Source organism: Coffea arabica, chromosome 11e (genome assembly GCF_036785885.1).
Source record: "Coffea arabica cultivar ET-39 chromosome 11e, Coffea Arabica ET-39 HiFi, whole genome shotgun sequence".
Taxonomy (NCBI): Eukaryota; Viridiplantae; Streptophyta; class Magnoliopsida; order Gentianales; family Rubiaceae; genus Coffea; species Coffea arabica.
This window is the reverse complement of record NC_092331.1, coordinates 41,268,912-41,292,574: the sequence shown is the minus strand read 5'-3', so window position 1 is coordinate 41,292,574 and position 23,663 is coordinate 41,268,912. Positions and strand designations below refer to the sequence as shown.

General features: G+C 39.4%; 19 non-coding genes across 19 annotated transcripts; all 19 read right to left on the bottom strand.

Annotated features, from left to right (window-relative positions):
- Positions 1-1,079: 1,079 nt before the first annotated feature.
- On the bottom strand, positions 1,080-1,198 carry LOC140028955 (5S ribosomal RNA). Its single transcript, XR_011832860.1, has one exon. It is a non-coding gene; the product is annotated as a 5S ribosomal RNA (ribosomal RNA).
- A 1,122-nt stretch (positions 1,199-2,320) lies between these two features.
- On the bottom strand, positions 2,321-2,439 carry LOC140030372 (5S ribosomal RNA). The gene has a single exon (XR_011834286.1). It is a non-coding gene; the product is annotated as a 5S ribosomal RNA (ribosomal RNA).
- A 1,135-nt stretch (positions 2,440-3,574) lies between these two features.
- Positions 3,575-3,693, bottom strand: LOC140031518 (5S ribosomal RNA). The gene has a single exon (XR_011835440.1). It is a non-coding gene; the product is annotated as a 5S ribosomal RNA (ribosomal RNA).
- Positions 3,694-4,815: 1,122 nt separating this feature from the next.
- LOC140031329 (5S ribosomal RNA) lies at positions 4,816-4,934 on the bottom strand. Its single transcript, XR_011835250.1, has one exon. It is a non-coding gene; the product is annotated as a 5S ribosomal RNA (ribosomal RNA).
- Positions 4,935-6,059: 1,125 nt separating this feature from the next.
- On the bottom strand, positions 6,060-6,178 carry LOC140029820 (5S ribosomal RNA). Its single transcript, XR_011833734.1, has one exon. It is a non-coding gene; the product is annotated as a 5S ribosomal RNA (ribosomal RNA).
- Positions 6,179-7,313: 1,135 nt separating this feature from the next.
- Positions 7,314-7,432, bottom strand: LOC140028954 (5S ribosomal RNA). The gene has a single exon (XR_011832859.1). It is a non-coding gene; the product is annotated as a 5S ribosomal RNA (ribosomal RNA).
- Positions 7,433-8,554: 1,122 nt separating this feature from the next.
- Positions 8,555-8,673, bottom strand: LOC140030370 (5S ribosomal RNA). The gene has a single exon (XR_011834284.1). It is a non-coding gene; the product is annotated as a 5S ribosomal RNA (ribosomal RNA).
- Positions 8,674-9,798: 1,125 nt separating this feature from the next.
- Positions 9,799-9,917, bottom strand: LOC140029819 (5S ribosomal RNA). Its single transcript, XR_011833733.1, has one exon. It is a non-coding gene; the product is annotated as a 5S ribosomal RNA (ribosomal RNA).
- A 1,135-nt stretch (positions 9,918-11,052) lies between these two features.
- LOC140028953 (5S ribosomal RNA) lies at positions 11,053-11,171 on the bottom strand. The gene has a single exon (XR_011832858.1). It is a non-coding gene; the product is annotated as a 5S ribosomal RNA (ribosomal RNA).
- Positions 11,172-12,285: 1,114 nt separating this feature from the next.
- Positions 12,286-12,404, bottom strand: LOC140028952 (5S ribosomal RNA). The gene has a single exon (XR_011832857.1). It is a non-coding gene; the product is annotated as a 5S ribosomal RNA (ribosomal RNA).
- Positions 12,405-13,516: 1,112 nt separating this feature from the next.
- Positions 13,517-13,635, bottom strand: LOC140031686 (5S ribosomal RNA). The gene has a single exon (XR_011835609.1). It is a non-coding gene; the product is annotated as a 5S ribosomal RNA (ribosomal RNA).
- A 1,122-nt stretch (positions 13,636-14,757) lies between these two features.
- LOC140028950 (5S ribosomal RNA) lies at positions 14,758-14,876 on the bottom strand. The gene has a single exon (XR_011832855.1). It is a non-coding gene; the product is annotated as a 5S ribosomal RNA (ribosomal RNA).
- Positions 14,877-15,998: 1,122 nt separating this feature from the next.
- Positions 15,999-16,117, bottom strand: LOC140030369 (5S ribosomal RNA). Its single transcript, XR_011834283.1, has one exon. It is a non-coding gene; the product is annotated as a 5S ribosomal RNA (ribosomal RNA).
- Positions 16,118-17,252: 1,135 nt separating this feature from the next.
- Positions 17,253-17,371, bottom strand: LOC140028949 (5S ribosomal RNA). Its single transcript, XR_011832854.1, has one exon. It is a non-coding gene; the product is annotated as a 5S ribosomal RNA (ribosomal RNA).
- A 1,135-nt stretch (positions 17,372-18,506) lies between these two features.
- Positions 18,507-18,625, bottom strand: LOC140028948 (5S ribosomal RNA). Its single transcript, XR_011832853.1, has one exon. It is a non-coding gene; the product is annotated as a 5S ribosomal RNA (ribosomal RNA).
- Positions 18,626-19,760: 1,135 nt separating this feature from the next.
- On the bottom strand, positions 19,761-19,879 carry LOC140028947 (5S ribosomal RNA). The gene has a single exon (XR_011832852.1). It is a non-coding gene; the product is annotated as a 5S ribosomal RNA (ribosomal RNA).
- Positions 19,880-21,004: 1,125 nt separating this feature from the next.
- LOC140029818 (5S ribosomal RNA) lies at positions 21,005-21,123 on the bottom strand. Its single transcript, XR_011833732.1, has one exon. It is a non-coding gene; the product is annotated as a 5S ribosomal RNA (ribosomal RNA).
- A 1,135-nt stretch (positions 21,124-22,258) lies between these two features.
- On the bottom strand, positions 22,259-22,377 carry LOC140030603 (5S ribosomal RNA). The gene has a single exon (XR_011834518.1). It is a non-coding gene; the product is annotated as a 5S ribosomal RNA (ribosomal RNA).
- Positions 22,378-23,491: 1,114 nt separating this feature from the next.
- On the bottom strand, positions 23,492-23,610 carry LOC140028946 (5S ribosomal RNA). Its single transcript, XR_011832851.1, has one exon. It is a non-coding gene; the product is annotated as a 5S ribosomal RNA (ribosomal RNA).
- Between the last annotated feature and the right edge of the window lie 53 nt (positions 23,611-23,663).

The following is a 23,663-nucleotide window of genomic DNA, read 5'->3' as shown; positions in this document are numbered from 1 at the left end:
AGCAGTGTGGCTTTTCTAGACCGAAATTCATTTTAAGCGTCAATTCAAGCATTTTCCTCTTATCCTTTTATTTATTTACTTTATATTTTTTTTTGTTATTGATTTGCACCCTGTTTTTTTCCCTCATCCCGCAACTCTAAATTATCATGAAATCAATCCTTCACGCTTGCAGTTAGGGGTGGCAATTCGGGTCCAAATCAGGTTGGCGGGTCGGGTTCGGGTCAACAGACCCGCCAGAAAATCTGTTGACCCGAACCCCGACCCGCCAACCCGTGACGGGTCAGGTATGCTGACCCGAACCCGAAAATTTCAGGTTTACGGGGCGGCGGGTCGACCCGAAATGACCCGAAACTTAATTTTAATTTATTAATTTATCACTGTAATTTCTAATAAAATCAATTTCTCACAAAACTAATTACATAATCAAGTAATAAAAATTTAAATAAATGATTCCAAATCAAATCTAAAATAAATTAAACACCGTAAAAGTGTTTTATCCCAAGCAAAATATAAAATAAATTAAAACAATACAAAAGTGAAAAATAATATAATATATTATTTGTCCAAGTATAATAATTTCAACTTCACACAAATTAAATAAATTCGTTTAGGATTAAGTAATTAATGCCTTTGAAAAAAAGAATAACTTAGTTTAGTTAGATAAAATTATTTTTATGTTTATTAAATTATTTTTAATTCGTAAACGGGTCATATCAGGTCACCACGGGTTGACCCGAAATCGACCGGTTTTCTTTTCGGGTTCATCGGGTCCAACCCGATTCTGACCCGAATTCCCGAAACCTCAACCCAAACCCATTAATTTCGTGTTAGGTTCGTGTCGTGTTTTCAGGTCGTGTCGAAAATTGCCACCCCTAGTTGCGGTGATACATTTGCGCCGACAAATTTGAGCGACGATCCGGGCTTTGATCGAGCCGTACCGTTCCTGATTTGTCTCGCGCCTTCAGATCCTCCTTCAAGCTTCGACAAGAAGCAAAATATTAAGCAATCGTTCCGACGGAGCTAAATTACTACAGGATAAAGAACGAATAGGAAATTTGGATTTCGAAACAAAAAAGAGAGGGGTGCAACACGAGGACTTCCCAGGGGGTCACCCATCCTAGTACTACTCTCGCCCAAGCACGCTTAACTTCGGAGTTCTGATGGGATCCGGTGCATTAGTGCTGGTATGATCGCACCCGCCATGTTCCTTTCGCGTTATTCTTTTAAACTAACCCGTCCTGCGAAGCAGTGTGGCTTTTCTAGACCGAAATTCATTTTAAGCGTCAATTCAAGCATTTTCCTCTTATCCTTTTATTTATTTACTTTATATTTTTTTTTGTTATTGATTTGCACCCTGTTTTTTTCCCTCATCCCGCAACTCTAAATTATCATGAAATCAATCCTTCACGCTTGCAGTTAGGGGTGGCAATTCGGGTCCAAATCAGGTTGGCGGGTCGGGTTCGGGTCAACAGACCCGCCAGAAAATCTGTTGACCCGAACCCCGACCCGCCAACCCGTGACGGGTCAGGTATGCTGACCCGAACCCGAAAATTTCAGGTTTACGGGGCGGCGGGTCGACCCGAAATGACCCGAAACTTAATTTTAATTTATTAATTTATCACTGTAATTTCTAATAAAATCAATTTCTCACAAAACTAATTACATAATCAAGTAATAAAAATTTAAATAAATGATTCCAAATCAAATCTAAAATAAATTAAACACCGTAAAAGTGTTTTATCCCAAGCAAAATATAAAATAAATTAAAACAATACAAAAGTGAAAAATAATATAATATATTATTTGTCCAAGTATAATAATTTCAACTTCACACAAATTAAATAAATTCGTTTAGGATTAAGTAATTAATGCCTTTGAAAAAAAGAATAACTTAGTTTAGTTAGATAAAATTATTTTTATGTTTATTAAATTATTTTTAATTCGTAAACGGGTCATATCGGGTCATATCAGGTCACCACGGGTTGGCCCGAAATCGACCGGTTTTCTTTTCGGGTTCATCGGGTCCAACCCGATTCTGACCCGAATTCCCGAAACCTCAACCCAAACCCATTAATTTCGTGTTAGGTTCGTGTCGTGTCGAAAATTGCCACCCCTAGTTGCGGTGATACATTTGCGCCGACAAATTTGAGCGACGATCCGGGCTTTGATCGAGCCGTACCGTTCCTGATTTGTCTCGCGCCTTCAGATCCTCCTTCACGCTTTGACAAGAAGCAAAATATTAAGCAATCGTTCCGACGGAGCTAAATTACTACAGGATAAAGAACGAATAGGAAATTTGGATTTCGAAACAAAAAAGAAAGGGGTGCAACACGAGGACTTCCCAGGGGGTCACCCATCCTAGTACTACTCTCGCCCAAGCACGCTTAACTTCGGAGTTCTGATGGGATCCGGTGCATTAATGCTGGTATGATCGCACCCGCCATGTTCCTTTCGCTTTATTCTTTTAAACTACCCCGTCCTGCGAAGCAGTGTGGCTTTTCTAGACCGAAATTCATTTTAAGCGTCAATTCAAGCATTTTCCTCTTATCCTTTTATTTATTTACTTTATATTTTTTTTTGTTATGGATTTGCACCCTGTTTTTTTCCCTCATCCCGCAACTCTAAATTATCATGAAATCAATCCTTCACGCTTGCAGTTAGGGGTGGCAATTCGGGTCCAAATCAGGTTGGCGGGTCGGGTTCGGGTCAACAGACCCGCCAGAAAATCTGTTGACCCGAACCCCGACCCGCCAACCCGTGACGGGTCAGGTATGCTGACCCGAACCCGAAAATTTCAGGTTTACGGGGTGGCGGGTCGACCCGAAATGACCCGAAACTTAATTTTAATTTATTAATTTATCACTGTAATTTCTAATAAAATCAATTTCTCACAAAACTAATTACATAATCAAGTAATAAAAATTCAAATAAATGATTCCAAATCAAATCTAAAATAAATTAAACACCGTAAAAGTGTTTTATCCCAAGCAAAATATAAAATAAATTAAAACAATACAAAAGTGAAAAATAATATAATATATTATTTGTCCAAGTATAATAATTTCAACTTCACACAAATTAAATAAATTCGTTTAGGATTAAGTAATTAATGCCTTTGAAAAAAAGAATAACTTAGTTTAGTTAGATAAAATTATTTTTATGTTTATTAAATTATTTTTAATTCGTAAACGGGTCATATCGGGTCATATCAGGTCACCACGGGTTGACCCGAAATCGACCGGTTTTCTTTTCGGGTTCATCGGGTCCAACCCGATTCTGACCCGAATTCCCGAAACCTCAACCCAAACCCATTAATTTCGTGTTAGGTTCGTGTCGTGTTTTCAGGTCGTGTCGAAAATTGCCACCCCTAGTTGCGGTGATACATTTGCGCCGACAAATTTGAGCGACGATCCGGGCTTTGATCGAGGCGTACCGTTCCTGATTTGTCTCGCGCCTTCAGATCCTCCTTCACGCTTCGACAAGAAGCAAAATATTAAGCAATCGTTCCGACGGAGCTAAATTACTACAGGATAAAGAACGAATAGGAAATTTGGATTTCGAAACAAAAAAGAGAGGGATGCAACACGAGGACATCCCAGGGGGTCACCCATCCTAGTACTACTCTCGCCCAAGCACGCTTAACTTCGGAGTTCTGATGGGATCCGGTGCATTAGTGCTGGTATGATCGCACCCGCCATGTTCCTTTCGCTTTATTCTTTTAAACTACACCGTCCTGCGAAGCAGTGTGGCTTTTCTAGACCGAAATTCATTTTAAGCGTCAATTCAAGCATTTTCCTCTTATCCTTTTATTTATTTACTTTATATTTTTTTTTGTTATTGATTTGCACCCTGTTTTTTTCCCTCATCCCGCAACTCTAAATTATCATGAAATCAATCCTTCACGCTTGCAGTTAGGGGTGGCAATTCGGGTCCAAATCAGGTTGGCGGGTCGGGTTCGGGTCAACAGACCCGCCAGAAAATCTGTTGACCCGAACCCCGACCCGCCAACCCGTGACGGGTCAGGTATGCTGACCCGAACCCGAAAATTTCAGGTTTACGGGGCGGCGGGTCGACCCGAAATGACCCGAAACTTAATTTTAATTTATTAATTTATCACTGTAATTTCTAATAAAATCAATTTCTCACAAAACTAATTACATAATCAAGTAATAAAAATTTAAATAAATGATTCCAAATCAAATCTAAAATAAATTAAACACCGTAAAAGTGTTTTATCCCAAGCAAAATATAAAATAAATTAAAACAATACAAAAGTGAAAAATAATATAATATATTATTTGTCCAAGTATAATAATTTCAACTTCACACAAATTAAATAAATTCGTTTAGGATTAAGTAATTAATGCCTTTGAAAAAAAGAATAACTTAGTTTAGTTAGATAAAATTATTTTTATGTTTATTAAATTATTTTTAATTCGTAAACGGGTCATATCGGGTCATATCAGGTCACCACGGGTTGGCCCGAAATCGACCGGTTTTCTTTTCGGGTTCATCGGGTCCAACCCGATTCTGACCCGAATTCCCGAAACCTCAACCCAAACCCATTAATTTCGTGTTAGGTTCGTGTCGTGTCGAAAATTGCCACCCCTAGTTGCGGTGATACATTTGCGCCGACAAATTTGAGCGACGATCCGGGCTTTGATCGAGCCGTACCGTTCCTGATTTGTCTCGCGCCTTCAGATCCTCCTTCACGCTTTGACAAGAAGCAAAATATTAAGCAATCTTTCCGACGGAGCTAAATTACTACAGGATAAAGAACGAATAGGAAATTTGGATTTCGAAACAAAAAAGAAAGGGGTGCAACACGAGGACTTCCCAGGGGGTCACCCATCCTTGTACTACTCTCGCCCAAGCACGCTTAACTTCGGAGTTCTGATGGGATCCGGTGCATTAATGCTGGTATGATCGCACCCGCCATGTTCCTTTCGCTTTATTCTTTTAAACTACCCCGTCCTGCGAAGCAGTGTGGCTTTTCTAGACCGAAATTCATTTTAAGCGTCAATTCAAGCATTTTCCTCTTATCCTTTTATTTATTTACTTTATATTTTTTTTTGTTATGGATTTGCACCCTGTTTTTTTCCCTCATCCCGCAACTCTAAATTATCATGAAATCAATCCTTCACGCTTGCAGTTAGGGGTGGCAATTCGGGTCCAAATCAGGTTGGCGGGTCGGGTTCGGGTCAACAGACCCGCCAGAAAATCTGTTGACCCGAACCCCGACCCGCCAACCCGTGACGGGTCAGGTATGCTGACCCGAACCCGAAAATTTCAGGTTTACGGGGCGGCGGGTCGACCCGAAATGACCCGAAACTTAATTTTAATTTATTAATTTATCACTGTAATTTCTAATAAAATCAATTTCTCACAAAACTAATTACATAATCAAGTAATAAAAATTTAAATAAATGATTCCAAATCAAATCTAAAATAAATTAAACACCGTAAAAGTGTTTTATCCCAAGCAAAATATAAAATAAATTAAAACAATACAAAAGTGAAAAATAATATAATATATTATTTGTCCAAGTATAATAATTTCAACTTCACACAAATTAAATAAATTCGTTTAGGATTAAGTAATTAATGCCTTTGAAAAAAAGAATAACTTAGTTTAGTTAGATAAAATTATTTTTATGTTTATTAAATTATTTTTAATTCGTAAACGGGTCATATCTGGTCACCACGGGTTGACCCGAAATCGACCGGTTTTCTTTTCGGGTTCATCGGGTCCAACCCGATTCTGACCCGAATTCCCGAAACCTCAACCCAAACCCATTAATTTCGTGTTAGGTTCGTGTCGTGTTTTCAGGTCGTGTCGAAAATTGCCACCCCTAGTTGCGGTGATACATTTGCGCCGACAAATTTGAGCGACGATCCGGGCTTTGATCGAGCCGTACCGTTCCTGATTTGTCTCGCGCCTTCAGATCCTCCTTCACGCTTCGACAAGAAGCAAAATATTAAGCAATCGTTCCGACGGAGCTAAATTACTACAGGATAAAGAACGAATAGGAAATTTGGATTTCGAAACAAAAAAGAGAGGGGTGCAACACGAGGGCTTCCCAGGGGGTCACCCATCCTAGTACTACTCTCGCCCAAGCACGCTTAACTTCGGAGTTCTGATGGGATCCGGTGCATTAGTGCTGGTATGATCGCACCCGCCATGTTCCTTTCGCGTTATTCTTTTAAACTACCCCGTCCTGCGAAGCAGTGTGGCTTTTCTAGACCGAAATTCATTTTAAGCGTCAATTCAAGCATTTTCCTCTTATCCTTTTATTTATTTACTTTATATTTTTTTTTGTTATTGATTTGCACCCTGTTTTTTTCCCTCATCCCGCAACTCTAAATTATCATGAAATCAATCCTTCACGCTTGCAGTTAGGGGTGGCAATTCGGGTCCAAATCAGGTTGGCGGGTCGGGTTCGGGTCAACAGACCCGCCAGAAAATCTGTTGACCCGAACCCCGACCCGCCAACCCGTGACGGGTCAGGTATGCTGACCCGAACCCGAAAATTTCAGGTTTACGGGGCGGCGGGTCGACCCGAAATGACCCGAAACTTAATTTTAATTTATTAATTTATCACTGTAATTTCTAATAAAATCAATTTCTCACAAAACTAATTACATAATCAAGTAATAAAAATTTAAATAAATGATTCCAAATCAAATCTAAAATAAATTAAACACCGTAAAAGTGTTTTATCCCAAGCAAAATATAAAATAAATTAAAACAATACAAAAGTGAAAAATAATATAATATATTATTTGTCCAAGTATAATAAATTCAACTTCACACAAATTAAATAAATTCGTTTAGGATTAAGTAATTAATGCCTTTGAAAAAAAGAATAACTTAGTTTAGTTAGATAAAATTATTTTTATGTTTATTAAATTATTTTTAATTCGTAAACGGGTCATATCGGGTCATATCAGGTCACCACGGGTTGACCCGAAATCGACCGGTTTTCTTTTCGGGTTCATCGGGTCCAACCCGATTCTGACCCGAATTCCCGAAACCTCAACCCAAACCCATTAATTTCGTGTTAGGTTCGTGTCGTGTTTTCACGTCGTGTCGAAAATTGCCACCCCTAGTTGCGGTGATACATTTGCGCCGACAAATTTGAGCGACGATCCGGGCTTTGATCGAGCCGTACCGTTCCTGATTTGTCTCGCGCCTTCAGATCCTCCTTCACGCTTCGACAAGAAGCAAAATATTAAGCAATCGTTCCGACGGAGCTAAATTACTACAGGATAAAGAACGAATAGGAAATTTGGATTTCGAAACAAAAAAGAGAGGGGTGCAACACGAGGACTTCCCAGGGGGTCACCCATCCTAGTACTACTCTCGCCCAAGCACGCTTAACTTCGGAGTTCTGATGGGATCCGGTGCATTAGTGCTGGTATGATCGCACCCGCCATGTTTCTTTCGCTTTATTCTTTTAAACTACCCCGTCCTGCGAAGCAGTGTGGCTTTTCTAGACCGAAATTCATTTTAAGCGTCAATTCAAGCATTTTCCTCTTATCCTTTTATTTATTTACTTTATATTTTTTTTTGTTATTGATTTGCACCCTGTTTTTTTCCCTCATCCCGCAACTCTAAATTATCATGAAATCAATCCTTCACGCTTGCAGTTAGGGGTGGCAATTCGGGTCCAAATCAGGTTGGCGGGTCGGGTTCGGGTCAACAGACCCGCCAGAAAATCTGTTGACCCGAACCCCGACCCGCCAACCCGTGACGGGTCAGGTATGCTGACCCGAACCCGAAAATTTCAGGTTTACGGGGCGGCGGGTCGACCCGAAATGACCCGAAACTTAATTTTAATTTATTAATTTATCACTGTAATTTCTAATAAAATCAATTTCTCACAAAACTAATTACATAATCAAGTAATAAAAATTTAAATAAATGATTCCAAATCAAATCTAAAATAAATTAAACACCGTAAAAGTGTTTTATCCCAAGCAAAATATAAAATAAATTAAAACAATACAAAAGTGAAAAATAATATAATATATTATTTGTCCAAGTATAATAATTTCAACTTCACACAAATTAAATAAATTCGTTTAGGATTAAGTAATTAATGCCTTTGAAAAAAAGAATAACTTAGTTTAGTTAGATAAAATTATTTTTATGTTTATTAAATTATTTTTAATTCGTAAACGGGTCATATCGGGTCATATCAGGTCACCACGGGTTGGCCCGAAATCGACCGGTTTTCTTTTCGGGTTCATCGGGTCCAACCCGATTCTGACCCGAATTCCCGAAACCTCAACCCAAACCCATTAATTTCGTGTTAGGTTCGTGTCGTGTCGAAAATTGCCACCCCTAGTTGCGGTGATACATTTGCGCCGACAAATTTGAGCGACGATCCGGGCTTTGATCGAGCCGTACCGTTCCTGATTTGTCTCGCGCCTTCAGATCCTCCTTCACGCTTTGACAAGAAGCAAAATATTAAGCAATCGTTCCGACGGAGCTAAATTACTACAGGATAAAGAACGAATAGGAAATTTGGATTTCGAAACAAAAAAGAAAGGGGTGCAACACGAGGACTTCCCAGGGGGTCACCCATCCTAGTACTACTCTCGCCCAAGCACGCTTAACTTCGGAGTTCTGATGGGATCCGGTGCATTAATGCTGGTATGATCGCACCCGCCATGTTCCTTTCGCTTTATTCTTTTAAACTACCCCGTCCTGCGAAGCAGTGTGGCTTTTCTAGACCGAAATTCATTTTAAGCGTCAATTCAAGCATTTTCCTCTTATCCTTTTATTTATTTACTTTATATTTTTTTTTGTTATGGATTTGCACCCTGTTTTTTTCCCTCATCCCGCAACTCTAAATTATCATGAAATCAATCCTTCACGCTTGCAGTTAGGGGTGGCAATTCGGGTCCAAATCAGGTTGGCGGGTCGGGTTCGGGTCAACAGACCCGCCAGAAAATCTGTTGACCCGAACCCCGACCCGCCAACCCGTGACGGGTCAGGTATGCTGACCCGAACCCGAAAATTTCAGGTTTACGGGGCGGCGGGTCGACCCGAAATGACCCGAAACTTAATTTTAATTTATTAATTTATCACTGTAATTTCTAATAAAATCAATTTCTCACAAAACTAATTACATAATCAAGTAATAAAAATTTAAATAAATGATTCCAAATCAAATCTAAAATAAATTAAACACCGTAAAAGTGTTTTATCCCAAGCAAAATATAAAATAAATTAAAACAATACAAAAGTGAAAAATAATATAATATATTATTTGTCCAAGTATAATAATTTCAACTTCACACAAATTAAATAAATTCGTTTAGGATTAAGTAATTAATGCCTTTGAAAAAAAGAATAACTTAGTTTAGTTAGATAAAATTATTTTTATGTTTATTAAATTATTTTTAATTCGTAAACGGGTCATATCTGGTCACCACGGGTTGACCCGAAATCGACCGGTTTTCTTTTCGGGTTCATCGGGTCCAACCCGATTCTGACCCGAATTCCCGAAACCTCAACCCAAACCCATTAATTTCGTGTTAGGTTCGTGTCGTGTTTTCAGGTCGTGTCGAAAATTGCCACCCCTAGTTGCGGTGATACATTTGCGCCGACAAATTTGAGCGACGATCCGGGCTTTGATCGAGCCGTACCGTTCCTGATTTGTCTCGCGCCTTCAGATCCTCCTTCACGCTTCGACAAGAAGCAAAATATTAAGCAATCGTTCCGACGGAGCTAAATTACTACAGGATAAAGAACGAATAGGAAATTTGGATTTCGAAACAAAAAAGAGAGGGGTGCAACACGAGGGCTTCCCAGGGGGTCACCCATCCTAGTACTACTCTCGCCCAAGCACGCTTAACTTCGGAGTTCTGATGGGATCCGGTGCATTAGTGCTGGTATGATCGCACCCGCCATGTTCCTTTCGCGTTATTCTTTTAAACTACCCCGTCCTGCGAAGCAGTGTGGCTTTTCTAGACCGAAATTCATTTTAAGCGTCAATTCAAGCATTTTCCTCTTATCCTTTTATTTATTTACTTTATATTTTTTTTTGTTATTGATTTGCACCCTGTTTTTTTCCCTCATCCCGCAACTCTAAATTATCATGAAATCAATCCTTCACGCTTGCAGTTAGGGGTGGCAATTCGGGTCCAAATCAGGTTGGCGGGTCGGGTTCGGGTCAACAGACCCGCCAGAAAATCTGTTGACCCGAACCCCGACCCGCCAACCCGTGACGGGTCAGGTATGCTGACCCGAACCCGAAAATTTCAGGTTTACGGGGCGGCGGGTCGACCCGAAATGACCCGAAACTTAATTTTAATTTATTAATTTATCACTGTAATTTCTAATAAAATCAATTTCTCACAAAACTAATTACATAATCAAGTAATAAAAATTTAAATAAATGATTCCAAATCAAATCTAAAATAAATTAAACACCGTAAAAGTGTTTTATCCCAAGCAAAATATAAAATAAATTAAAACAATACAAAAGTGAAAAATAATATAATATATTATTTGTCCAAGTATAATAAATTCAACTTCACACAAATTAAATAAATTCGTTTAGGATTAAGTAATTAATGCCTTTGAAAAAAAGAATAACTTAGTTTAGTTAGATAAAATTATTTTTATGTTTATTAAATTATTTTTAATTCGTAAACGGGTCATATCGGGTCATATCAGGTCACCACGGGTTGACCCGAAATCGACCGGTTTTCTTTTCGGGTTCATCGGGTCCAACCCGATTCTGACCCGAATTCCCGAAACCTCAACCCAAACCCATTAATTTCGTGTTAGGTTCGTGTCGTGTTTTCACGTCGTGTCGAAAATTGCCACCCCTAGTTGCGGTGATACATTTGCGCCGACAAATTTGAGCGACGATCCGGGCTTTGATCGAGCCGTACCGTTCCTGATTTGTCTCGCGCCTTCAGATCCTCCTTCACGCTTCGACAAGAAGCAAAATATTAAGCAATCGTTCCGACGGAGCTAAATTACTACAGGATAAAGAACGAATAGGAAATTTGGATTTCGAAACAAAAAAGAGAGGGGTGCAACACGAGGACTTCCCAGGGGGTCACCCATCCTAGTACTACTCTCGCCCAAGCACGCTTAACTTCGGAGTTCTGATGGGATCCGGTGCATTAGTGCTGGTATGATCGCACCCGCCATGTTTCTTTCGCTTTATTCTTTTAAACTACCCCGTCCTGCGAAGCAGTGTGGCTTTTCTAGACCGAAATTCATTTTAAGCGTCAATTCAAGCATTTTCCTCTTATCCTTTTATTTATTTACTTTATATTTTTTTTTGTTATTGATTTGCACCCTGTTTTTTTCCCTCATCCCGCAACTCTAAATTATCATGAAATCAATCCTTCACGCTTGCAGTTAGGGGTGGCAATTCGGGTCCAAATCAGGTTGGCGGGTCGGGTTCGGGTCAACAGACCCGCCAGAAAATCTGTTGACCCGAACCCCGACCCGCCAACCCGTGACGGGTCAGGTATGCTGACCCGAACCCGAAAATTTCAGGTTTACGGGGCGGCGGGTCGACCCGAAATGACCCGAAACTTAATTTTAATTTATTAATTTATCACTGTAATTTCTAATAAAATCAATTTCTCACAAAACTAATTACATAATCAAGTAATAAAAATTTAAATAAATGATTCCAAATCAAATCTAAAATAAATTAAACACCGTAAAAGTGTTTTATCCCAAGCAAAATATAAAATAAATTAAAACAATACAAAAGTGAAAAATAATATAATATATTATTTGTCCAAGTATAATAATTTCAACTTCACACAAATTAAATAAATTCGTTTAGGATTAAGTAATTAATGCCTTTGAAAAAAAGAATAACTTAGTTTAGTTAGATAAAATTATTTTTATGTTTATTAAATTATTTTTAATTCGTAAACGGGTCATATCAGGTCACCACCGGTTGACCCGAAATCGACCGGTTTTCTTTTCGGGTTCATTGGGTCCAACCCGAATTCCCGAAACCTCAACCCAAACCCATTAATTTCGTGTTAGGTTCGTGTCGTGTTTTCAGGTCGTGTCGAAAATTGCCACCCCTAGTTGCGGTGATACATTTGCGCCGACAAATTTGAGCGACGATCCGGGCTTTGATCGAGCCGTACCGTTCCTGATTTGTCTCGCGCCTTCAGATCCTCCTTCACGCTTCGACAAGAAGCAAAATATTAAGCAATCGTTCCGACGGAGCTAAATTACTACAGGATAAAGAACGAATAGGAAATTTGGATTTCGAAACAAAAAAGAGAGGGGTGCAACACGAGGACTTCCCAGGGGGTCACCCATCCTAGTACTACTCTCGCCCAAGCACGCTTAACTTCGGAGTTCTGATGGGATCCGGTGCATTAGTGCTGGTATGATCGCACCCGCCATGTTCCTTTCGCTTTATTCTTTTAAACTACCCCGTCCTGCGAAGCAGTGTGGCTTTTCTAGACCGAAATTCATTTTAAGCGTCAATTCAAGCATTTTCCTCTTATCCTTTTATTTATTTACTTTATATTTTTTTTTGTTATTGATTTGCACCCTGTTTTTTTCCCTCATCCCGCAACTCTAAATTATCATGAAATCAATCCTTCACGCTTGCAGTTAGGGGTGGCAATTCGGGTCCAAATCAGGTTGGCGGGTCGGGTTCGGGTCAACAGACCCGCCAGAAAATCTGTTGACCCGAACCCCGACCCGCCAACCCGTGACGGGTCAGGTATGCTGACCCGAACCCGAAAATTTCAGGTTTACGGGGCGGCGGGTCGACCCGAAATGACCCGAAACTTAATTTTAATTTATTAATTTATCACTGTAATTTCTAATAAAATCAATTTCTCACAAAACTAATTACATAATCAAGTAATAAAAATTTAAATAAATGATTCCAAATCAAATCTAAAATAAATTAAACACCGTAAAAGTGTTTTATCCCAAGCAAAATATAAAATAAATTAAAACAATACAAAAGTGAAAAATAATATAATATATTATTTGTCCAAGTATAATAATTTCAACTTCACACAAATTAAATAAATTCGTTTAGGATTAAGTAATTAATGCCTTTGAAAAAAAGAATAACTTAGTTTAGTTAGATAAAATTATTTTTATGTTTATTAAATTATTTTTAATTCGTAAACGGGTCATATCAGGTCACCACGGGTTGACCCGAAATCGACCGGTTTTCTTTTCGGGTTCATCGGGTCCAACCCGATTCTGACCCGAATTCCCGAAACCTCAACCCAAACCCATTAATTTCGTGTTAGGTTCGTGTCGTGTCGAAAATTGCCACCCCTAGTTGCGGTGATACATTTGCGCCGACAAATTTGAGCGACGATCCGGGCTTTGATCGAGCCGTACCGTTCCTGATTTGTCTCGCGCCTTCAGATCCTCCTTCACGCTTCGACAAGAAGCAAAATATTAAGCAATCGTTCCGACGGAGCTAAATTACTACAGGATAAAGAACGAATAGGAAATTTGGATTTCGAAACAAAAAAGAGAGGGGTGCAACACGACGACTTCCCAGGGGGTCACCCATCCTAGTACTACTCTCGCCCAAGCACGCTTAATTTCGGAGTTCTGATGGGATCCGGTGCATTAGTGCTGGTATGATCGCACCCGCCATGTTCCTTTCGCGTTATTCTTTTAAACTACCCCGTCCTGCGAAGCAGTGTGGCTTTTCTAGACCGAAATTCATTTTAAGCGTCAATTCAAGCATTTTCCTCTTATCCTTTTATTTATTTACTTTATATTTTTTTTTGTTATTGATTTGCACCCTGTTTTTTTCCCTCATCCCGCAACTCTAAATTATCATGAAATCAATCCTTCACGCTTGCAGTTAGGGGTGGCAATTCGGGTCCAAATCAGGTTGGCGGGTCGGGTTCGGGTCAACAGACCCGCCAGAAAATCTGTTGACCCGAACCCCGACCCGCCAACCCGTGACGGGTCAGGTATGCTGACCCGAACCCGAAAATTTCAGGTTTACGGGGCGGCGGGTCGACCCGAAATGACCCGAAACTTAATTTTAATTTATTAATTTATCACTGTAATTTCTAATAAAATCAATTTCTCACAAAACTAATTACATAATCAAGTAATAAAAATTTAAATAAATGATTCCAAATCAAATCTAAAATAAATTAAACACCGTAAAAGTGTTTTATCCCAAGCAAAATATAAAATAAATTAAAACAATACAAAAGTGAAAAATAATATAATATATTATTTGTCCAAGTATAATAATTTCAACTTCACACAAATTAAATAAATTCGTTTAGGATTAAGTAATTAATGCCTTTGAAAAAAAGAATAACTTAGTTTAGTTAGATAAAATTATTTTTATGTTTATTAAATTATTTTTAATTCGTAAACGGGTCATATCGGGTCATATCAGGTCACCACGGGTTGGCCCGAAATCGACCGGTTTTCTTTTCGGGTTCATCGGGTCCAACCCGATTCTGACCCGAATTCCCGAAACCTCAACCCAAACCCATTAATTTCGTGTTAGGTTCGTGTCGTGTCGAAAATTGCCACCCCTAGTTGCGGTGATACATTTGCGCCGACAAATTTGAGCGACGATCCGGGCTTTGATCGAGCCGTACCGTTCCTGATTTGTCTCGCGCCTTCAGATCCTCCTTCACGCTTCGACAAGAAGCAAAATATTAAGCAATCGTTCCGACGGAGCTAAATTACTACAGGATAAAGAACGAATAGGAAATTTGGATTTCGAAACAAAAAAGAGAGGGGTGCAACACGAGGACTTCCCAGGGGGTCACCCATCCTAGTACTACTCTCGCCCAAGCACGCTTAACTTCGGAGTTCTGATGGGATCCGGTGCATTAGTGCTGGTATGATCGCACCCGCCATGTTCCTTTCGCGTTATTCTTTTAAACTACCCCGTCCTGCGAAGCAGTGTGGCTTTTCTAGACCGAAATTCATTTTAAGCGTCAATTCAAGCATTTTCCTCTTATCCTTTTATTTAGTTACTTTATATTTTTTTTTGTTATTGATTTGCACCCTGTTTTTTTCCCTCATCCCGCAACTCTAAATTATCATGAAATCAATCCTTCACGCTTGCAGTTAGGGGTGGCAATTCGGGTCCAAATCAGGTTGGCGGGTCGGGTTCGGGTCAACAGACCCGCCAGAAAATCTGTTGACCCGAACCCCGACCCGCCAACCCGTGACGGGTCAGGTATGCTGACCCGAACCCGAAAATTTCAGGTTTACGGGGCGGCGGGTCGACCCGAAATGACCCGAAACTTAATTTTAATTTATTAATTTATCACTGTAATTTCTAATAAAATCAATTTCTCACAAAACTAATTACATAATCAAGTAATAAAAATTTAAATAAATGATTCCAAATCAAATCTAAAATAAATTAAACACCGTAAAAGTGTTTTATCCCAAGCAAAATATAAAATAAATTAAAACAATACAAAAGTGAAAAATAATATAATATATTATTTGTCCAAGTATAATAATTTCAACTTCACACAAATTAAATAAATTCGTTTAGGATTAAGTAATTAATGCCTTTGAAAAAAAGAATAACTTAGTTTAGTTAGATAAAATTATTTTTATGTTTATTAAATTATTTTTAATTCGTAAACGGGTCATATCGGGTCATATCAGGTCACCACGGGTTGGCCCGAAATCGACCGGTTTTCTTTTCGGGTTCATCGGGTCCAACCCGATTCTGACCCGAATTCCCGAAACCTCAACCCAAACCCATTAATTTCGTGTTAGGTTCGTGTCGTGTCGAAAATTGCCACCCCTAGTTGCGGTGATACATTTGCGCCGACAAATTTGAGCGACGATCCGGGCTTTGATCGAGCCGTACCGTTCCTGATTTGTCTCGCGCCTTCAGATCCTCCTTCACGCTTTGACAAGAAGCAAAATATTAAGCAATCGTTCCGACGGAGATAAATTACTACAGGATAAAGAACGAATAGGAAATTTGGATTTCGAAACAAAAAAGAAAGGGGTGCAACACGAGGACTTCCCAGGGGGTCACCCATCCTAGTACTACTCTCGCCCAAGCACGCTTAACTTCGGAGTTCTGATGGGATCCGGTGCATTAATGCTGGTATGATCGCACCCGCCATGTTCCTTTCGCTTTATTCTTTTAAACTACCCCGTCCTGCGAAGCAGTGTGGGTTTTCTAGACCGAAATTCATTTTAAGCGTCAATTCAAGCATTTTCCTCTTATCCTTTTATTTATTTACTTTATATTTTTTTTTGTTATGGATTTGCACCCTGTTTTTTTCCCTCATCCCGCAACTCTAAATTATCATGAAATCAATCCTTCACGCTTGCAGTTAGGGGTGGCAATTCGGGTCCAAATCAGGTTGGCGGGTCGGGTTCGGGTCAACAGACCCGCCAGAAAATCTGTTGACCCGAACCCCGACCCGCCAACCCGTGACGGGTCAGGTATGCTGACCCGAACCCGAAAATTTCAGGTTTACGGGGTGGCGGGTCGACCCGAAATGACCCGAAACTTAATTTTAATTTATTAATTTATCACTGTAATTTCTAATAAAATCAATTTCTCACAAAACTAATTACATAATCAAGTAATAAAAATTTAAATAAATGATTCCAAATCAAATCTAAAATAAATTAAACACCGTAAAAGTGTTTTATCCCAAGCAAAATATAAAATAAATTAAAACAATACAAAAGTGAAAAATAATATAATATATTATTTGTCCAAGTATAATAATTTCAACTTCACACAAATTAAATAAATTCGTTTAGGATTAAGTAATTAATGCCTTTGAAAAAAAGAATAACTTAGTTTAGTTAGATAAAATTATTTTTATGTTTATTAAATTATTTTTAATTCGTAAACGGGTCATATCGGGTCATATCAGGTCACCACGGGTTGACCCGAAATCGACCGGTTTTCTTTTCGGGTTCATCGGGTCCAACCCGATTCTGACCCGAATTCCCGAAACCTCAACCCAAACCCATTAATTTCGTGTTAGGTTCGTGTCGTGTTTTCAGGTCGTGTCGAAAATTGCCACCCCTAGTTGCGGTGATACATTTGCGCCGACAAATTTGAGCGACGATCCGGGCTTTGATCGAGGCGTACCGTTCCTGATTTGTCTCGCGCCTTCAGATCCTCCTTCACGCTTCGACAAGAAGCAAAATATTAAGCAATCGTTCCGACGGAGCTAAATTACTACAGGATAAAGAACGAATAGGAAATTTGGATTTCGAAACAAAAAAGAGAGGGGTGCAACACGAGGACTTCCCAGGGGGTCACCCATCCTAGTACTACTCTCGCCCAAGCACGCTTAACTTCGGAGTTCTGATGGGATCCGGTGCATTAGTGCTGGTATGATCGCACCCGCCATGTTCCTTTCGCGTTATTCTTTTAAACTACCCCGTCCTGCGAAGCAGTGTGGCTTTTCTAGACCGAAATTCATTTTAAGCGTCAATTCAAGCATTTTCCTCTTATCCTTTTATTTATTTACTTTATATTTTTTTTTGTTATTGATTTGCACCCTGTTTTTTTCCCTCATCCCGCAACTCTAAATTATCATGAAATCAATCCTTCACGCTTGCAGTTAGGGGTGGCAATTCGGGTCCAAATCAGGTTGGCGGGTCGGGTTCGGGTCAACAGACCCGCCAGAAAATCTGTTGACCCGAACCCCGACCCGCCAACCCGTGACGGGTCAGGTATGCTGACCCGAACCCGAAAATTTCAGGTTTACGGGGCGGCGGGTCGACCCGAAATGACCCGAAACTTAATTTTAATTTATTAATTTATCACTGTAATTTCTAATAAAATCAATTTCTCACAAAACTAATTACATAATCAAGTAATAAAAATTTAAATAAATGATTCCAAATCAAATCTAAAATAAATTAAACACCGTAAAAGTGTTTTATCCCAAGCAAAATATAAAATAAATTAAAACAATACAAAAGTGAAAAATAATATAATATATTATTTGTCCAAGTATAATAAATTCAACTTCACACAAATTAAATAAATTCGTTTAGGATTAAGTAATTAATGCCTTTGAAAAAAAGAATAACTTAGTTTAGTTAGATAAAATTATTTTTATGTTTATTAAATTATTTTTAATTCGTAAACGGGTCATATCGGGTCATATCAGGTCACCACGGGTTGACCCGAAATCGACCGGTTTTCTTTTCGGGTTCATCGGGTCCAACCCGATTCTGACCCGAATTCCCGAAACCTCAACCCAAACCCATTAATTTCGTGTTAGGTTCGTGTCGTGTTTTCAGGTCGTGTCGAAAATTGCCACCCCTAGTTGCGGTGATACATTTGCGCCGACAAATTTGAGCGACGATCCGGGCTTTGATCGAGCCGTACCGTTCCTGATTTGTCTCGCGCCTTCAGATCCTCCTTCACGCTTCGACAAGAAGCAAAATATTAAGCAATCGTTCCGACGGAGCTAAATTACTACAGGATAAAGAACGAATAGGAAATTTGGATTTCGAAACAAAAAAGAGAGGGGTGCAACACGAGGACTTCCCAGGGGGTCACCCATCCTAGTACTACTCTCGCCCAAGCACGCTTAACTTCGGAGTTCTGATGGGATCCGGTGCATTAGTGCTGGTATGATCGCACCCGCCATGTTCCTTTCGCTTTATTCTTTTAAACTACCCCGTCCTGCGAAGCAGTGTGGCTTTTCTAGACCGAAATTCATTTTAAGCGTCAATTCAAGCATTTTCCTCTTATCCTTTTATTTATTTACTTTATATTTTTTTTTGTTATTGATTTGCACCCTGTTTTTTTCCCTCATCCCGCAACTCTAAATTATCATGAAATCAATCCTTCACGCTTGCAGTTAGGGGTGGCAATTCGGGTCCAAATCAGGTTGGCGGGTCGGGTTCGGGTCAACAGACCCGCCAGAAAATCTGTTGACCCGAACCCCGACCCGCCAACCCGTGACGGGTCAGGTATGCTGACCCGAACCCGAAAATTTCAGGTTTACGGGGCGGCGGGTCGACCCGAAATGACCCGAAACTTAATTTTAATTTATTAATTTATCACTGTAATTTCTAATAAAATCAATTTCTCACAAAACTAATTACATAATCAAGTAATAAAAATTTAAATAAATGATTCCAAATCAAATCTAAAATAAATTAAACACCGTAAAAGTGTTTTATCCCAAGCAAAATATAAAATAAATTAAAACAATACAAAAGTGAAAAATAATATAATATATTATTTGTCCAAGTATAATAATTTCAACTTCACACAAATTAAATAAATTCGTTTAGGATTAAGTAATTAATGCCTTTGAAAAAAAGAATAACTTAGTTTAGTTAGATAAAATTATTTTTATGTTTATTAAATTATTTTTAATTCGTAAACGGGTCATATCGGGTCATATCAGGTCACCACGGGTTGACCCGAAATCGACCGGTTTTCTTTTCGGGTTCATCGGGTCCAACCCGATTCTGACCCGAATTCCCGAAACCTCAACCCAAACCCATTAATTTCGTGTTAGGTTCGTGTCGTGTTTTCAGGTCGTGTCGAAAATTGCCACCCCTAGTTGCGGTGATACATTTGCGCCGACAAATTTGAGCGACGATCCGGGCTTTGATCGAGCCGTACCGTTCCTGATTTGTCTCGCGCCTTCAGATCCTCCTTCACGCTTCAACAAGAAGCAAAATATTAAGCAATCGTTCCGACGGAGCTAAATTACTACAGGATAAAGAACGAATAGGAAATTTGGATTTCGAAACAAAAAAGAGAGGGGTGCAACACGAGGACTTCCCAGGGGGTCACCCATCCTAGTACTACTCTCGCCCAAGCACGCTTAACTTCGGAGTTCTGATGGGATCCGGTGCATTAGTGCTGGTATGATCGCACCCGCCATGTTCCTTTCGCTTTATTCTTTTAAACTACCCCGTCCTGCGAAGCAGTGTGGCTTTTCTAGACCGAAATTCATTTTAAGCGTCAATTCAAGCATTTTCCTCTTATCCTTTTATTTATTTACTTTATATTTTTTTTTGTTATTGATTTGCACCCTGTTTTTTTCCCTCATCCCGCAACTCTAAATTATCATGAAATCAATCCTACACGCTTGCAGTTAGGGGTGGCAATTCGGGTCCAAATCAGGTTGGCGGGTCGGGTTCGGGTCAACAGACCCGCCAGAAAATCTGTTGACCCGAACCCCGACCCGCCAACCCGTGACGGGTCAGGTATGCTGACCCGAAACCGAAAATTTCAGGTTTACGGGGCGGCGGGTCGACCCGAAATGACCCGAAACTTAATTTTAATTTATTAATTTATCACTGTAATTTCTAATAAAATCAATTTCTCACAAAACTAATTACATAATCAAGTAATAAAAATTTAAATAAATGATTCCAAATCAAATCTAAAATAAATTAAACACCGTAAAAGTGTTTTATCCCAAGCAAAATATAAAATAAATTAAAACAATACAAAAGTGAAAAATAATATAATATATTATTTGTCCAAGTATAATAATTTCAACTTCACACAAATTAAATAAATTCGTTTAGGATTAAGTAATTAATGCCTTTGAAAAAAAGAATAACTTAGTTTAGTTAGATAAAATTATTTTTATGTTTATTAAATTATTTTTAATTCGTAAACGGGTCATATCTGGTCACCACGGGTTGACCCGAAATCGACCGGTTTTCTTTTCGGGTTCATCGGGTCCAACCCGATTCTGACCCGAATTCCCGAAACCTCAACCCAAACCCATTAATTTCGTGTTAGGTTCGTGTCGTGTTTTCAGGTCGTGTCGAAAATTGCCACCCCTAGTTGCGGTGATACATTTGCGCCGACAAATTTGAGCGACGATCCGGGCTTTGATCGAGCCGTACCGTTCCTGATTTGTCTCGCGCCTTCAGATCCTCCTTCACGCTTCGACAAGAAGCAAAATATTAAGCAATCGTTCCGACGGAGCTAAATTACTACAGGATAAAGAACGAATAGGAAATTTGGATTTCGAAACAAAAAAGAGAGGGGTGCAACACGAGGGCTTCCCAGGGGGTCACCCATCCTAGTACTACTCTCGCCCAAGCACGCTTAACTTCGGAGTTCTGATGGGATCCGGTGCATTAGTGCTGGTATGATCGCACCCGCCATGTTCCTTTCGCGTTATTCTTTTAAACTACCCCGTCCTGCGAAGCAGTGTGGCTTTTCTAGACCGAAATTCATTTTAAGCGTCAATTCAAGCATTTTCCTCTTATCCTTTTATTTATTTACTTTATATTTTTTTTTGTTATTGATTTGCACCCTGTTTTTTTCCCTCATCCCGCAACTCTAAATTATCATGAAATCAATCCTTCACGCTTGCAGTTAGGGGTGGCAATTCGGGTCCAAATCAGGTTGGCGGGTCGGGTTCGGGTCAACAGACCCGCCAGAAAATCTGTTGACCCGAACCCCGACCCGCCAACCCGTGACGGGTCAGGTATGCTGACCCGAACCCGAAAATTTCAGGTTTACGGGGCGGCGGGTCGACCCGAAATGACCCGAAACTTAATTTTAATTTATTAATTTATCACTGTAATTTCTAATAAAATCAATTTCTCACAAAACTAATTACATAATCAAGTAATAAAAATTTAAATAAATGATTCCAAATCAAATCTAAAATAAATTAAACACCGTAAAAGTGTTTTATCCCAAGCAAAATATAAAATAAATTAAAACAATACAAAAGTGAAAAATAATATAATATATTATTTGTCCAAGTATAATAAATTCAACTTCACACAAATTAAATAAATTCGTTTAGGATTAAGTAATTAATGCCTTTGAAAAAAAGAATAACTTAGTTTAGTTAGATAAAATTATTTTTATGTTTATTAAATTATTTTTAATTCGTAAACGGGTCATATCGGGTCATATCAGGTCACCACGGGTTGACCCGAAATCGACCGGTTTTCTTTTCGGGTTCATCGGGTCCAACCCGATTCTGACCCGAATTCCCGAAACCTCAACCCAAACCCATTAATTTCGTGTTAGGTTCGTGTCGTGTTTTCACGTCGTGTCGAAAATTGCCACCCCTAGTTGCGGTGATACATTTGCGCCGACAAATTTGAGCGACGATCCGGGCTTTGATCGAGCCGTACCGTTCCTGATTTGTCTCGCGCCTTCAGATCCTCCTTCACGCTTCGACAAGAAGCAAAATATTAAGCAATCGTTCCGACGGAGCTAAATTACTACAGGATAAAGAACGAATAGGAAATTTGGATTTCGAAACAAAAAAGAGAGGGGTGCAACACGAGGACTTCCCAGGGGGTCACCCATCCTAGTACTACTCTCGCCCAAGCACGCTTAACTTCGGAGTTCTGATGAGATCCGGTGCATTAGTGCTGGTATGATCGCACCCGCCATGTTTCTTTCGCTTTATTCTTTTAAACTACCCCGTCCTGCGAAGCAGTGTGGCTTTTCTAGACCGAAATTCATTTTAAGCGTCAATTCAAGCATTTTCCTCTTATCCTTTTATTTATTTACTTTATATTTTTTTTTGTTATTGATTTGCACCCTGTTTTTTTCCCTCATCCCGCAACTCTAAATTATCATGAAATCAATCCTTCACGCTTGCAGTTAGGGGTGGCAATTCGGGTCCAAATCAGGTTGGCGGGTCGGGTTCGGGTCAACAGACCCGCCAGAAAATCTGTTGACCCGAACCCCGACCCGCCAACCCGTGACGGGTCAGGTATGCTGACCCGAACCCGAAAATTTCAGGTTTACGGGGCGGCGGGTCGACCCGAAATGACCCGAAACTTAATTTTAATTTATTAATTTATCACTGTAATTTCTAATAAAATCAATTTCTCACAAAACTAATTACATAATCAAGTAATAAAAATTTAAATAAATGATTCCAAATCAAATCTAAAATAAATTAAACACCGTAAAAGTGTTTTATCCCAAGCAAAATATAAAATAAATTAAAACAATACAAAAGTGAAAAATAATATAATATATTATTTGTCCAAGTATAATAATTTCAACTTCACACAAATTAAATAAATTCGTTTAGGATTAAGTAATTAATGCCTTTGAAAAAAAGAATAACTTAGTTTAGTTAGATAAAATTATTTTTATGTTTATTAAATTATTTTTAATTCGTAAACGGGTCATATCAGGTCACCACCGGTTGACCCGAAATCGACCGGTTTTCTTTTCGGGTTCATTGGGTCCAACCCGAATTCCCGAAACCTCAACCCAAACCCATTAATTTCGTGTTAGGTTCGTGTCGTGTTTTCAGGTCGTGTCGAAAATTGCCACCCCTAGTTGCGGTGATACATTTGCGCCGACAAATTTGAGCGACGATCCGGGCTTTGATCGAGCCGTACCGTTCCTGATTTGTCTCGCGCCTTCAGATCCTCCTTCACGCTTCGACAAGAAGCAAAATATTAAGCAATCGTTCCGACGGAGCTAAATTACTACAGGATAAAGAACGAATAGGAAATTTGGATTTCGAAACAAAAAAGAGAGGGGTGCAACACGAGGACTTCCCAGGGGGTCACCCATCCTAGTACTACTCTCGCCCAAGCACGCTTAACTTCGGAGTTCTGATGGGATCCGGTGCATTAGTGCTGGTATGATCGCACCCGCCATGTTCCTTTCGCTTTATTCTTTTAAACTACCCCGTCCTGCGAAGCAGTG